Genomic DNA, 13,416 nt, shown 5'->3' with positions numbered 1-13,416 from the left:
CTGGCACCGTCTCTGGGGCCGGGGACTCATCCTGGCTAATCGGCCCGGGCCCTGCTCTCATCCTTGGCTTGTCTGGAAGTGGGCTCAGCCCCTGGGGCTTATCCCCACCAGAGCTGGGGGAGGGGCGCAGAGTCTGCCCCTCCGGCCAACAGCAATTACAGGCAGCTGCTGGTGGCTCTAATGGCCACGGCGGAGCGGGCTGGGGGCGGTCAGCCAAGCAGCAGGCCGGAGCCATGGCTAATTCATAGCAAAACCCAACTGGCTTCGAGGCTGCTGTAAATGCTGCCTGGGGCTGGGGGTTGCCTTGCTCAATGGGGTGGGGGAGGCACACCCCTCCCCCCCCGACGCTACTGGGAAATCTGCAGCTGGGAGGGACAGAAACCTTCACCCTCAGCAGCTGCGGCGTGGTCCTAGGGCGCAGGCAGGGCTGCGGCGGGAACAAGAGGCCAAAGGCTCCCTGGTCAGAGGTGGCCAGTTCTGCCCCCTGGAGCGCCTGGTTCCTGGGAGCCCCTTTGGCTCCAGGGCAGAGCGACGGTGGGCGCTGCCAGCTCCCCCGTGTCAGAACTGCTGCCTGGGGTGGGCGTGCTGCAGCCAGCAGTCTGAGAGCAGTATGCTCCCGCAGCGGGGCAGAGCCCCCTGCCCAGACAGGGACTGGTCGAGCCCTGGGGTGCATAAAAGCAGGCAGGCCCCTGGGCCTAGCACGGCCCCAAACACTCGTGCTTTGGTGGTGGTGTGGCTCCTGTGGGCTTAAATCTCGGGAGAGCGCAGCGGAGTGGGCAGGACCGCAGGGGAGCCCCAGCTTCACAGGAGGGGCAGGACCGGTGCTCCTGGCCCCCAGGCTGTGCTGGAAGGAGCTCCTGCTCATGGGGGGCCCTCTCCTGCCGCTGGCTGTCACCTTCCAGCCTGTAAAAGGAAGAACAGGAGTACTTGTGGCACCTTAGAGACTTCCAGCCTGTGAATCGCTGCACGCCCCGAGCCGTGGCCACCACGGGCTGGGTGACTCTGCTGTGAGCCTGACGCTGGGCCAAGGGGCCCTGGGTGCCATCTGCATTCGGCTGCGCTTGCTGGCTCCGAGCGTGCCCCTGTGCACCTGTGTCCCTGTGCGTGGCAGGGGGCAGGGGTGGGCCAGGGCCCGCCCACGCACACAGAGCTGCTGCATCTGTTCTGCCTTAGCTGCTGTTCCATTAAGCCACCGTGACCTCCGCTCCCAGCGCCCCCTGAAACCGATCCACCAGCTGCCTGCTTGCTCCCAGGCTGGGAAAAATGTCCGGACTGAGCACCGCAGCCTGGAGTATCTGCCCCTCCCCCTCCCCACCTGGCCGGCCCCCAGTTATGGGGCTCTGAGCTGCCTTCCTGTACCCCCGCCACAGCGCCCGGGGGGAGAGTGGGGCAGCTCCAGCTCTGAGGGCGAATTCCAGCTCGGCCTGTCTCACGCTGGCTCCTTGTAGGGCCTGGTTCCCTCCCCCCAGCTCAGCCCAGAGCTGGGCACCCAGCAGCAGGGGGGCTGCAGCTGTCCCTTGCCCCCAGCCCTGCTGCGCTGTGGGTTTAGGTTTCACCGGAGTCCCCAGGGCCTTGCCTCTCCTCCGCTCCGGCAGGATTGGGTTTCGCTGGGCCGTTCGCCTCAGGATCTTCTTTCATCCTCCCAGCCCCAGCTGCGGCTGCAGCCTGCCCTTTCCCTGGGGGTGGGGACAGCCCCCCCCAGACAGGCTAGGGGATGGGGGTTGGCTTCGGGTACGCTGTGCTGCCAGCCTGGGCAAGCACTGGCCCCTCGGCCAGCTCAGCCCTGCAGGCCGCTGCCTGTTCATAGGCAACTGTAACTAATTCCCCACGGGCCGTGTCTGCTGCTGGGCCTAGCAGGCTGGGTGCTGGCAGTGGGTTGAACTGGGTGCAGGGGGCGGGCACTGGGCTGGGTGTGGGTGGTTGGTGGCGGGCCAGACTGGGTACGGGAGGTTGGCGGGCCGGTCGTGGGTGGTTGGGGCTGGGTGCGGGTGGCTGGTGGCAGGCAGAGCCAGGCGGTCTGGGAGTGGGTGGTTGGCGAGCAGGCCGGGTGCAGGTGGTTGGTGGCGGGCAGGGCCAGGCATGGGAGGTTGGTGGTGGGCAGGGCTGGGAGCAGGTGGTTGGCAGGCAGGCTGGGCACGGGTGGTTGGTGGGGGGCAGGGCCAGGCATGGGAGGTTGGTGGTGGGCAGGGCTGGGTGGGCTGAGTGCGGGTGGTTGGCAGGCAGGCTGGGCACGGGTGGCTGGTGGTGGACAGGGCCAGGCGCGGGTGGTTGGGGCTGGGTCAAGCATGGGAGATTTGGGCTGGGTACGGGACCCTATGCTGCCCCCCCCCTTGGCCCCCCAAGCACCAGGGGCTCTGGCCACTGACACGCTGCAGCTTGGCCGGACTCATCTAGCCCAGCACCTTCTCCCCACTGGGGAGGCCCCCCCCCAATCCCTGCTCATGGCCCCCTCCCCACGCCATGGCAAAAGGCAGACAGACCACCAGCAGGTGTGAAACCTGCTCTGTCCCAGCGTCTGTACCACGCCGAAGAAACCCAGCTGTCTGCTAATGTGCAGAACCGATGCATTGGTCACAGCCTGTGAATGGGGGCATTCAGCCAGGCACCAGGGCCTGCTGCCCAGGCAGCCAGCAGGGGCTTTCTTGTCCCACCCTGCACAGCTCCTGCCGGCGAGGGGGGAGGGGGTTTAGCCGTCAGGGCACAGGAAACTCTAATCAAAGCTGGGGGGGGGAGCAGCATCTCAGCGTCTGGGCCGCATTCGCCCCCTGCACTGCCAGCGGCCGCCTGCTCCTTTGGCTACACCCAGCTCAGCCCGCTTCCTTCCCCCAAGGCCTGCAACACGCTCAGCCCCCCCACAAGGTGGGCCTGTCCCTGCCCGCCGGGGAGCTGGGGCTCACGGGAAGGGGAAGGATGTGGTTTCGGAAATGCCCCGCCTCAGGCGCCCGGCTTCGCTCTTCATTCAGTCCCTTGTTCCTGGCCTCCCAAGGCCCTGGCAAACGGACCTGGGGCCAGTTGCAAAGGCAGGCGGGAGGAGGAATGACTGAATGTTTAACGCTAGCGCTGGGCCAGGGGGAGGGAGACAAGGGGGAGATTGTGTGCAAGGAGCCTGCAGGCCCCACAGCAAATGCGCTGCTCATGTTCCCGCTCCCCAGGCAGGCTGTGGGGTATGTGCAGCAAACAGGCGCGTCTCCTCCCCGCGTGGCAGGCACCACATTTGCTTGTTCGTGCTAAGTGTCCCCCCGTTGTTCCCACTCATTTAGCTCTGTGAGTTCCAGTGCGTGTGAGCGCAAGGGGACGACTGGGGGCAAGGCAGGCCCGAGGGGCTGCTCTGAATGCAGAGGGCTGAGCTAAGCAGAGGGGCCGAGCAGAGGAGCCCGCCTAGCTGAGCCCCTCCTGTTAGCGTCTGGTGCGTGCTGCACAGAGGAGTCATGGAGCTGGGGTTGGAGCTGACTTGGCCATTTCCCCCTCGTGCTGGTTCACTGCTCCCGCTGGGCTGAGCGACCGTGGGCTCCCACGGTCCCCAGGGAGTGCAATACAACAGCCAGGGCCCTGCTGAACTGCTCTGCGCAGGGCTGGTGTGCGAGTTGGCGTGGGAGCTGGCGCAGGGCTGGTGTGGGAGCTGGCGCGGGGCTGGCGTGGGAGCTGGTGTGCGAGTTGGCGCAGAGCTGGCACAGGGCTGGCGTGGGAGCTGGCGCAGGGCTGGCGTGGGAGCTGGCGCAGGGCTGGTGTGGGAGCTGGCGCAGGGCTGGTGTGGGAGCTGGCGTGGGAGCTGACGTGGGAGCTGGCGCAGGACTGGTGTGGGAGCTGGCGCAATGCTGGCGCAGGGCTGGTGTGGGAGCTGGCGCAATGCTGGCGTGGGAGCTGATGTGGGAGCTGGCGCAGGACTGGTGTGGGAGCTGGCGCAATGCTGGCGCAGGGCTGGTGTGGGAGCTGGCGCAGGGCTGGCGTGGGAGCTGGCACAATGCTGGTATGGGAGCTGGCACAGGGCTGGTGTGGGAACTGGCACTGGACTGGCATGGGAGCTGGCACAGGGCTGGCATGGGAACTGGCACTGGACTGGCATGGGAGCTGGCACAGGGCTGGCATGGGAACTGGCACAGGGCTGGTGTGGGAGCTGGCACAGGGCTGGCATGGGAGCTGGTGCAATGCTGGTGTGGGAGCTGGTGGAGCTGGCGTGGGAGCTGGCGCAGGGCTTGTGTGGAAGCTGGCGCAGGGCTGGCATGGGAACTGGCGCAATGCTGGTGTGGGAGCTGGTGGAACTGGCATGGGAGCTGGGCTGAGTGGGGAGCTCAGCACTGAGAAGTGCTGTCAAGGGTCATGAGGCACCACCAGACCCTCTACCCACCACTGGTGATGGGAAAAGGCCCAAAAAGGAGCCAGCCAGAATTCGTCTAAACCAAAAGGCCTCCGGACCCAGTTCCCGGCCTGGGCTGAGACCCTGCTTGGTAAAGCCCTGGAAGGAGAAATTAATGAACCAAACCTGGTGTGTTGGAAACGAGGCGTAATTGGTGGAGAAATAACAAGGGGCGGGGCTATTCCACCCACCACTCCCTTCCTGGGGCCTTGACGTTCGAGGCTTTGGGAAGAACCGAGGGAGGCTCCTGGAGCGAGATTCCCCATCATGGCTCCTCTGCGCTCCAGCTCCTGGGGCCGGCTTTGTCCTGCTCCTGAGAGCGGGACCCACGTGTCTGCCTGAGCTGCAGCTGGACCCTGACCCGCCGGGTGAAACAGGCTCCGACTGTAACAACCCCAGCTCGAGCCCAGCTCAGCCAACGCGTCTCTCGCCCCCGGAGGACAGGAAGCACCATCTTGGGTGCCAGCTCCGAGCCTGTCCCAGGGGTTTCCTTCGCAGATCCCTCCAGCTACAGGCCGGAAGGTGGGCTGGGGGCTCCGGGGAAGCCAGCCTCAGAGTTTGGAACTGCTTTTCCTCCTGGCTGGTGTCCTTACGAACAGGTGAACGCGGGTGAAGGGTGCGTTTACCATGGCACCAACATCTTTGGGGCACTGCAGTCCCTGGGAATTAGAGCAGCGGTGCCCAGCAGCATCTGGGAAAGCCGGGACCATAAATCTATCAGCCAGTCAGCGCAGCAATACCCAGCGGGGCTGGGGTGGGCAGCCCACCCCACAGAGCGTGCATCTCACCCCCACAAAACAGGTGGAGAACGCCAGCGAGCTGGGGAGAGCCCAGCTGTGGGTGAGGAGGGGGCCTGGGCACGTGGGAGGGTTGTGGCAATCGGGGAGTCGGGTGCAGAGCCCGGAGGGCAGAGCCCAGTGCAGGGCAGGAGCCCTGACCTCGAGCAGCGCTTGTCAGATGCTTTAGTAACTGGGATTTAGCCCCAGTCTCCACCTAGCCTGGCTGGTTTTGTGTGAAGTAGAATAAAGAGCCCAGGTCCCTGCACAGCACCTCCCCGCCTGCCTGCCCCGGCTGGGCGGGTGCCTCTCCCCGAGGCCAGCAGGGCTGCTGAATGGCCAGGACTACCCCAGCACCCGTGTTCCCGGCGGGGGCAGCGCAGGGCCAGAGCTAGCGGGGTCCCCAGTGCTTGCTGCACAGGGGCCTGTCTGCAGCCGGCAGAGCCAGGCCTGCCAGGAGCCACCGCGAGCCGAAGAGAGTCCAGAGCAGAGCAACACCCGTGGAAAGGAGGCCAGGTTAACCCAGCGGAGCGTGTTTAGTCTGAGGGGGGCCCTGCGACCAGCCTGCCCAGGGGCAGAGGGCTGGTCTAAAGAGTCTGGGGGTTGGGGGGCTCCCTGGACACAAGCAATGTAAGGCCATTACTCTGGAGCCGGGGAGATTGCAGGTAGATATTAGGGAAAACTTCCTAACTCGGGGGCAGCGAATCTGGGGCCCAGCTGTCTGGGGAGGCTGGACAGTCTCCTTGCTGGAGGTTTTTAACACGGGTTGGCCAAACCCCTGCCGGGGACGGGGGGTGTCCAGGTCTATGGGACCCTGCTGCAGCGCTGGGTCTGGACACGCTGAGCTCTTGCCGTCCCTCCCAGCCGCCATTTCTGAGTCTGTGCCTGGGGGTTACTCCTTAGCCGGGGCTCTGCCGACAGCCGTGGCGGGCATCCCGCACCCGCAGGGGCCAGGCGAGGTAGGGCAGAGGCTGGGGGTACGTGGAAGCAACGTGTGGGCTCCAGCTGAGCAGGACGGGGGAGCCCGGTGAGCCCAGAACAACTGGAGGCAGTTTTATTGTTTAACATTCCTGATCTTTGCTGTCACGGCTGAACCAATTGTCCTTAATCCGCCAGGCTCGGCTGGCAGAACAAGCGCGGAACCGCCGGCATCCTGTCCCGGGAACAGGCGGCTTTTGTGTGGGAGGATTTACAGCCCAGCCAGTAAATCCCGCTCGCTTCCTGAGCAGAGTTCCCACTCGCACTCTCCCAGCGCCTGCCTTGCCCACACACCACTGGGACACTGGCCTGCCTGCCCTGCCTGGCCCTCCACCCCACCCCAGCCCCGCTGCGCGGGCCTGCATGTCCAGGGGACTTACCAGAGTGTACAGGTCACCCTGCCCCCGCTCCCATGGGCAGAAAGAACCACTCTTCCCTTCACTCCACCTCCCTCCCTGGCCCCTCCTCGCACCAGGGGGAATTCCTCACGGCCAGGGCAAAAGCTGTGCCCTCTGCCTGCCCAGGGAGCCACAGCAGGACTGCCTGAGCCCTCCCCGGAAGGGGTAGCCAGCTCGGCACCACCCCCCTCCTCTGTGCAGCCGGACGCACTTCGGAGCAGGGCAGAGGCTGCAGGAGAACCTGGGTGCCACGCAGCACTCACCACCTGGGGCACAGAAATGGGGATGGGCCAGCACCCAGGGCGGGCGGCAGCAGGCATGGGGCTCAGGCAGGAGGGGCGAAGGTGGGGGCTCATCAGGAGGGGTGGGGCAAGGGCTCGGGCAGGAAGGGTGGGGGCTTGGGCAGGAGGGGCAGTGGCAGGGGCTTGGGCAGGCCCAGGCAGCCCCCAGGCAGGGACGCACACAGCAAAGGGAGGGAACTGGCCTGCTTACTGTTCTTGGAAGCTGTTTCATTTTACGACGATCCTCCTCCTGCAAGCCCCAGTGTGAAGGGGTGGTGGGTGGGAGATGCATTGGGACCCCTTACTCTGTCCCCCTCCCAGCTCCTAGCACCATGCGCCCCAGGAAGGCAGCACACACCCAGCCAGCAAACTACCCCCAGGCCCTGCAGCCTGTCCCGGCAGTGCCTGGGAGCGCAGGCTGGACAGGGTTAACCCAGGGGCGCCCGTCCTTGCTCACTGAGCTGGTGAGTGGCCAGAGCAGCTGGGACAATGGCCCCATTCAGGGCCAGGGGAGCTGTGTGGTATTTGCACAGCTCTCTCCTGAGTCAGGCACCTTTGCCCATCCTCCGCTGGGTTGCGCACTCCTACCTCCGGCCTGGCCACGGAGCCGCCCTGCCAGCCCAGAGCTGGTGGCAGCAGCCGAGCGTGGCACGGCCCTGGGCTCTGCAGGCCTTGGCGAGGGAGAGGCCAAGCAGCGAGATGGGTGCTGGCAGCCAGGCTCTGCCGCTCATAGCCCCCAGCCGGTGTTGGGCCCTACTGGAGTCACTGGGGGCACTGCTGACCCCATTGCCTCAGTGCAGGGCTCAGGGGGCCCTGCTCCTCTCGGAGCCAGCGCTGGTGGCTGACCCCGGGGCCAAGGATCCTGCCCACCGGCCCCTCAAGAGCCCCTGCGGCTTCCTGCCGCAGCTGGGCTCTGAGCTGTGCTTTCCTGCCCAGCTCCTGACGCGGTGATTCTGTTCTGCTCCCCCGGCCGCACTCACCGGGCTTCCCGGGCTTCTGCTCGGGTTGCTGGCGGAGGCAGGGCAGGGCTGCGAGAGGCCTTTGCTATCCAGTGCCACTGTGCCACACCTCCAGCCCCGAGGCCCTGGGGGGCTCCCCAGAAATGGGAGCTGAGCGTGCCCCGCACTTTGCAACGTGCCCCAGGCTCTTCGGCCAAAAGCTGTGTGCAGCGAAGTGCGCAGAGACCTGGGGCTGCCAGTCCAGCCTGCTGAGCAGTGACGGCAGCTGCTGTGCCCAGGGAGGGGGCACTGGTGTCTCACTGCAGTAAGATGCTGAGACCCACTTGGGCTGGGCCTCCATTCGCAGCCACGCGGCCTCGCACGCCTGCCTTCGCGTCTCCCCACAGCTGGAGAGCAGAAGCCCATCCGCCGGGATGCCCGTCTGTGCCAGGCACAGGACCACTTGTCGGAGAGGGCTGCTCGGCACTGGTGCCACGGCACTGCAAGGTGGCACTCGGGGCAGCAGGGCCAGGAAAGCGTTCCCGTCAGCCCTTCTCGGGGAGTTGGCTCCAATCAGTGGGACCAGCTTCTGCACAGCCAAGCCCCACATCTGAGCCCCCCAGTCCCTGTCCCTGGCCAACAGCTTGCCTTGGCCTCCCTGCCAGGCGCGGCCCTGCCCCGCCCCTCCTTCCTGAGCCCCTCCTGCCCAGGCCCCTGACCTGCCCCTCCTGCCCAGCCCCAGACTCCTCCCCAGGCCTGTCGGGGGGTCTCTGGCCCTGGCTGGCCTGGTGGGCTAGCAGGGGCGGCTCCCTTCTTCCCAGTTCCCCACATTCTCTCCAGAATGCGTTGCCGGCTCCCAGGTCCCGGCTCCGGCTCCCGTCCCAGGACTGCTCGGAACATCACTGACAGTGTCTAACCGACAAACTATTTCTTGGGTCTTGCCTAGTGACACCCGTGCGCCCCAGCCTCCCCTGGAGCGGCTGGCCCGCTGGAGAAATGCCAGGCCTGGCCCCTCTGCCCCAGCCCTTGTCAGGAGTACAGAGCAGACACGTCTTGGAGAGAGGCTGGAGAGGCAGCCAGCAGCAAAGCACGCAGGAATTTGAGGCCTGGCAGAACTGCCCCTTCTGTGCAGAGCATGGAGCTGGAACGTAAACCCTCGGGACCCTTCACCGGAGCTGGCACCAGGGATCGGGGCTAACAGAGCCGCAGGAACTGCTCCCGGCCCTGAGCGGCGCGGGGTCAGAACGAGGCTCTGCTCTGCATGGGGCCCAGTCTCGGCCTGGACAAGGGCAAAGAGGGTCAGCAATGGAGGACATTCCATGTTGCTCATGGGCTCCGTGCGTCTTACGCCTCGGCTCCCAGGGAAATCCTACCCCAGCGAATGGGCAGCTTTGAGCTGGGTCAGGACGACGGCCTGGGGCATGCCCCCACATGGCCAGGCGTGGCATTGCGCTCACCCTGACTCAGTTTCCCTCTTGGGTTTTCCAATAACTCATAGCCAAGAGTATTTACAAATCACATTGTCCTTTCTGGGGGTCTGATTCCTCTAGCCAGCGTTCCTGGCCCAACCAGTCTCAGCCTCTTCCTTCCTGGGCTCCCCACGCCCACTTTGGGTCCCACTTCCTGCCAAGCAGGGCAGCTCTGTTGGCCCCCCACCAGCCCCATGGGCTCTCAGCAGGGTCCTTCCTGACTTGCCTCCCAGCCCCAATCCTGGGCTCAAATGTCTTCCCTTACCCGCCCTGAACACCACTGGCTACATCCAGTCCTTGTTCCTGCCCTGGACTGGTTAGCAGCCAGCTGGTCTGCTTCCCGCCAGCGCCAGACTGTCATCCGAGCCCCAGCTCTCAGCCTCCCCATCACAACCCGAGCACCGTGGGAAGGCCTGGGGCACTGCAGACTGCCCGCAATATGACGGGCACAGGCTCCCCGTCCAACCCGGCTCCAGGACGCAGGGAGGCGAGTGTGACCATGGCCCGGCCTCTGGCTCCATGGAGCGAGGGGTGACAGCAGGCAGCGCTCCAGGAATGCAGCTAATCTCCCCCTGGGCCACAGAGTCGCACCCAGCCCTTTGGCCAGGGCACCCACCCGTAGCACTTTGCAGCCATGGCCCATTGCCCCCTCACTGCCTGCCGGAGGAAGGGACTCACCCAAGGCACATGGGCAGAGGCCCCCTTTGACTTTCAGGCCCAGGCCAAATGCCCTCCCCCCGCCCTGATTGCCCCTGGGTCAGGGCGGAAGAGGGTCTGTGGGCGGGCAGTGAGCAAGGGCCGGCCTGGCCAAGGGGCAAGCCGGGGTGGGGGCTGTCCACCTGCCGTGATGCTCCCCACGCCTGGCTCGTCACTCAGGGATTGCTGTGGGGCTGGCTAAGGTGGCTGTGGGAAGAGCTTCCCCACTGGACCCGTCAGACAGGCCCCAGCTGTAGCCCAAGACTCACACGCACGCGAGCGGGAGGCCGTCAGCAGGGCCGGCTCTGGCGTTTTTGCCGCCCCAAGCAGAGGAAAACAAACAAACAAAAAGCCGTGATTGCAAGCGGCAGCAGCTCTACCGCTGCTAATTCTATGGTGGCAATTCAGCGGCAGGTCCTTCGCTCGGAGAGGGAGTGATGGCCCCGCAGCCAAACGGCTGGATGTGCCGCCCCCCTCTTCATTGGCCGCCCCAGGCACCTGCTTGCTAGGCTGGTGCCTGGAGCCGGCCCTGGCCGTCAGGTGGGGAGGGGCAGGGCTGTGTCAGCCACTGGGCACGTTCCCATAGCTGGTTTCACTGCGCACACCCTGACTGGTGCATCCAAGGGTCAGAGAACATCTACCTGCACCCTGCTGCGGTGCTAATCCCCAGACCCCCTGGAGGGCCTGGCCACCACACAGTGCCCGGGCTACAGAGCTCACCGCTGTCTGCACCTGCCTGTGGCGCTCACCAGCCGGTCTCCAGGCCCCCTGCCACTCCCCCCACCCCCAGGCTCCCAGAGCCCTGACCGGCCTGGGGGTGCTGCACGGGCGCTGAGATGGTGTGTGCCAGGATTCAGTCGTGTTCATCACACCGTCTGCGGAAGGGGACGTGAGATGGGGCTGCTCCGTCGGCTGCGTGTGTGACCCGGCCCAGTCCCATGCTCCTGGCTGTGTCCTGGCAGGTTTCCCAGCTGGGTGGGCTCTGGTCTGGCAGGGCCCTGTGCGGCAGCTGCTGCCCACCCTAGCAAGTGCTCTGTGATCTCCTGCAGCCCCTCCCCTTGAGCTCAGGGCTGTTCTCCCAGACAGGTGGGCTACACCCAGGCGGTCTCAGGGGTTGGAGGAGGAATAGCCATGGGCTGTCCGGAACCCCAGTCGAGTGCCCGTCTCCCGGGATAATGCTTGTAGTGTTTTTACATGCGCCTCTGGTGGTCCCAAAGCCCCAGTAACGTCGTGCTCAGCCGCTGTTGGAATTGGTCAAGCTGAGAGCACCATCTGCTGGCGCACGGGAGAGCTGGCCCCATGACTGCGAAGCCAGCCACAGATGGGACACAGAGGAGATGCGGGCCCCGGGGGGCTGCCCAGTCTCCCAGACGGCTCTTGGAAGTTTCTTCTTTTTCCATCAGTGGCATATTGTCAGCCTGCTCCGGCCCGGCCTTCGCTGCTTGTCCCATGAGGAGCCATCCTTTCTCCGGCTTCTCAATGGCCAGGCAGGGCTATTGTCTGCAGTCTAGAGTCATGGCAAGGTGATGCCAGTGATCTGTCCCTCTGAAGTCATGTGAAGCCATAGGGACTGTTGTGGGGGGCTGGGTGCTTGAACATGGGCTGGGGCCGGCTGCACTGGGGACCGGGTGAGCGAATGCCGGAGCCGGGGCCTGCTGCGCGCAGATCTCTCTGTGTGGGGTTGCCGTGTTTTTTTCAGCCTCGTTGCGCTGTTCTTGGTGAAGCTGTGAGCTTGCATTCTGCCAAGCAGTTTCGGCTGCCCCACCACCGCAGAAATGTCTTTCCTGACTTATTCTCCTGCCAGGGATGGGCAGGGTGACAGCCCATGATGGCTTCACCCTTGGTAACATCCCAACGGCAGCGGAAATAAACCCAAGCTGTGAACTTGGTGCCTGGGGTCAGGGCTGCAAACAATCACTTCCTGCTCCCAGCACACAGCCAGGGAAGGGTCCCGCCAGCACACAGACTGGGAACTGAGCCTTTGTGTCTGTCTCTGCACGGGCCTGGGCCCTGTTCCCCCCACCCCTTTGGAGCACAGCCCCTCCCCCCTTCATCTGACCGGGACCCCACTGTCAGATCTGTCTCCAGCTGGCCACTGAGAATTCCTGCTGTGTCTCAGGTGCTGCCCCAAGCCAAGCACGCCTAGAGCTGCCGAGCCCCCAGTGTCTGCGCAGATGATCCCAGCGTGGGCGATGGGCCCTGCTCTGGGCAGCCCAAACAATCACCCCGGGGGAGCTGCTCACGGGCTGACTTTGCCAGAGCTCCCCGAGATAAGGTGCAGCGCTCACCGGACGCCGGCTGGGGCCCTCTCCCTCCCCACCCGCTCCTGTCACTCCAGACTGTGAACCAAGGCCCTGAACTTGTCTTGCCTCTATTTCCGTGCAGAGCCGCACAACCTGTCGGCTGGAGTCACCACACAAATCGCTCTGCTTTGCGGCATAGGGGGCAAAACTCTGGCTGAGCCAGCAAAAGCTCCTCCCAGTGAGGGTCACTGGTTAGCAAGACAGCTTCCCACACTGACAGAGCACACAGGGCCTGGCTGCACCAAGAGGGGAAGCCCTACAGGGGCTCACGGACATGGAGTAGCTGGTCCCTTCCCTTGCCCTTGTGGAGCTCCATAGAGTCCCATAGTAGTGGTGTGTGACGAAGTGGGGGGTTTTCTTGTTTTCTGTGGAGTTTCAATGGTTTGCATGTGGAGGGGGTGGGACTCAGTTTCCCTGGGTGTTACTGGTTTAACGAGGTGAGGGGAGAGAGAGTGTGTTTTGCAGAGGACCGGAGAGAGGAGGTGGGGACCCAGCCGATGGCCGGGAGGATGGATACCCCAACGACCGGTGACCTGGCAACCTGGTGACCCGGAGGCCCAGCCGAGGAGACGCAGTCGGTTCTGGCCAGTGGGCGGACAACGGGCTGCAGAGTGAGGACCCAGTGACCTAACCAGCCGGTTCCAGCCAGAGGACAGAAGTGAGGAAAGGAGGCCCCGGTTTACGATCCTGTTCACCTGGAGAGAAGACAATGGACAGAGGCGGGGCCTGGGGCCACGGATCTCAGATGCCCAGCTGGGAGCAGGGGGGCTCGGGGCTGGAGAGGGGGAGCAGGCAGAGCTCACCTGGATGCAGAGAGACTAGGGTGTGCTGGGCTGAGGGAGGCCAGACCTGAGGCCCTGAGAGTTTCCTGTGCTGTGTTCAACTCTTCATAAACCCTCCTGTTTTATGCTGGCTGAGAGTCACTCCGGTCTAGAGAACAGGGTGGCATCAACCCCTTCGGGGGTGGAGGCCCCAGGGGTCCAGAGCGAGGGGACTCCCTGAGGGGGCCCACGGCAGAGACAGCTGTGCTAAGGCTCAGAGAGATGTGGCTCCAGGAGGTGGAGGGGCCTGACCCCGAGAGAGAGTGGACCCCCGAGAAGGGCTGTCTCACTGAAAGGGGCACCCCCCACGGACAGCATGGGGCCAAGGATGGGCACGATCTGTGAGTCCGTAACATGGTGTCTCTACAAGAACCTTTGGGTTATGTCCTTCTATCACATCCC

The sequence above is a fragment of the Malaclemys terrapin genome, chromosome 8 (assembly GCF_027887155.1).
Source record: "Malaclemys terrapin pileata isolate rMalTer1 chromosome 8, rMalTer1.hap1, whole genome shotgun sequence".
NCBI lineage: Eukaryota > Metazoa > Chordata > Testudines > Emydidae > Malaclemys > Malaclemys terrapin.
Note: the sequence above shows the minus strand (reverse complement) of the source record.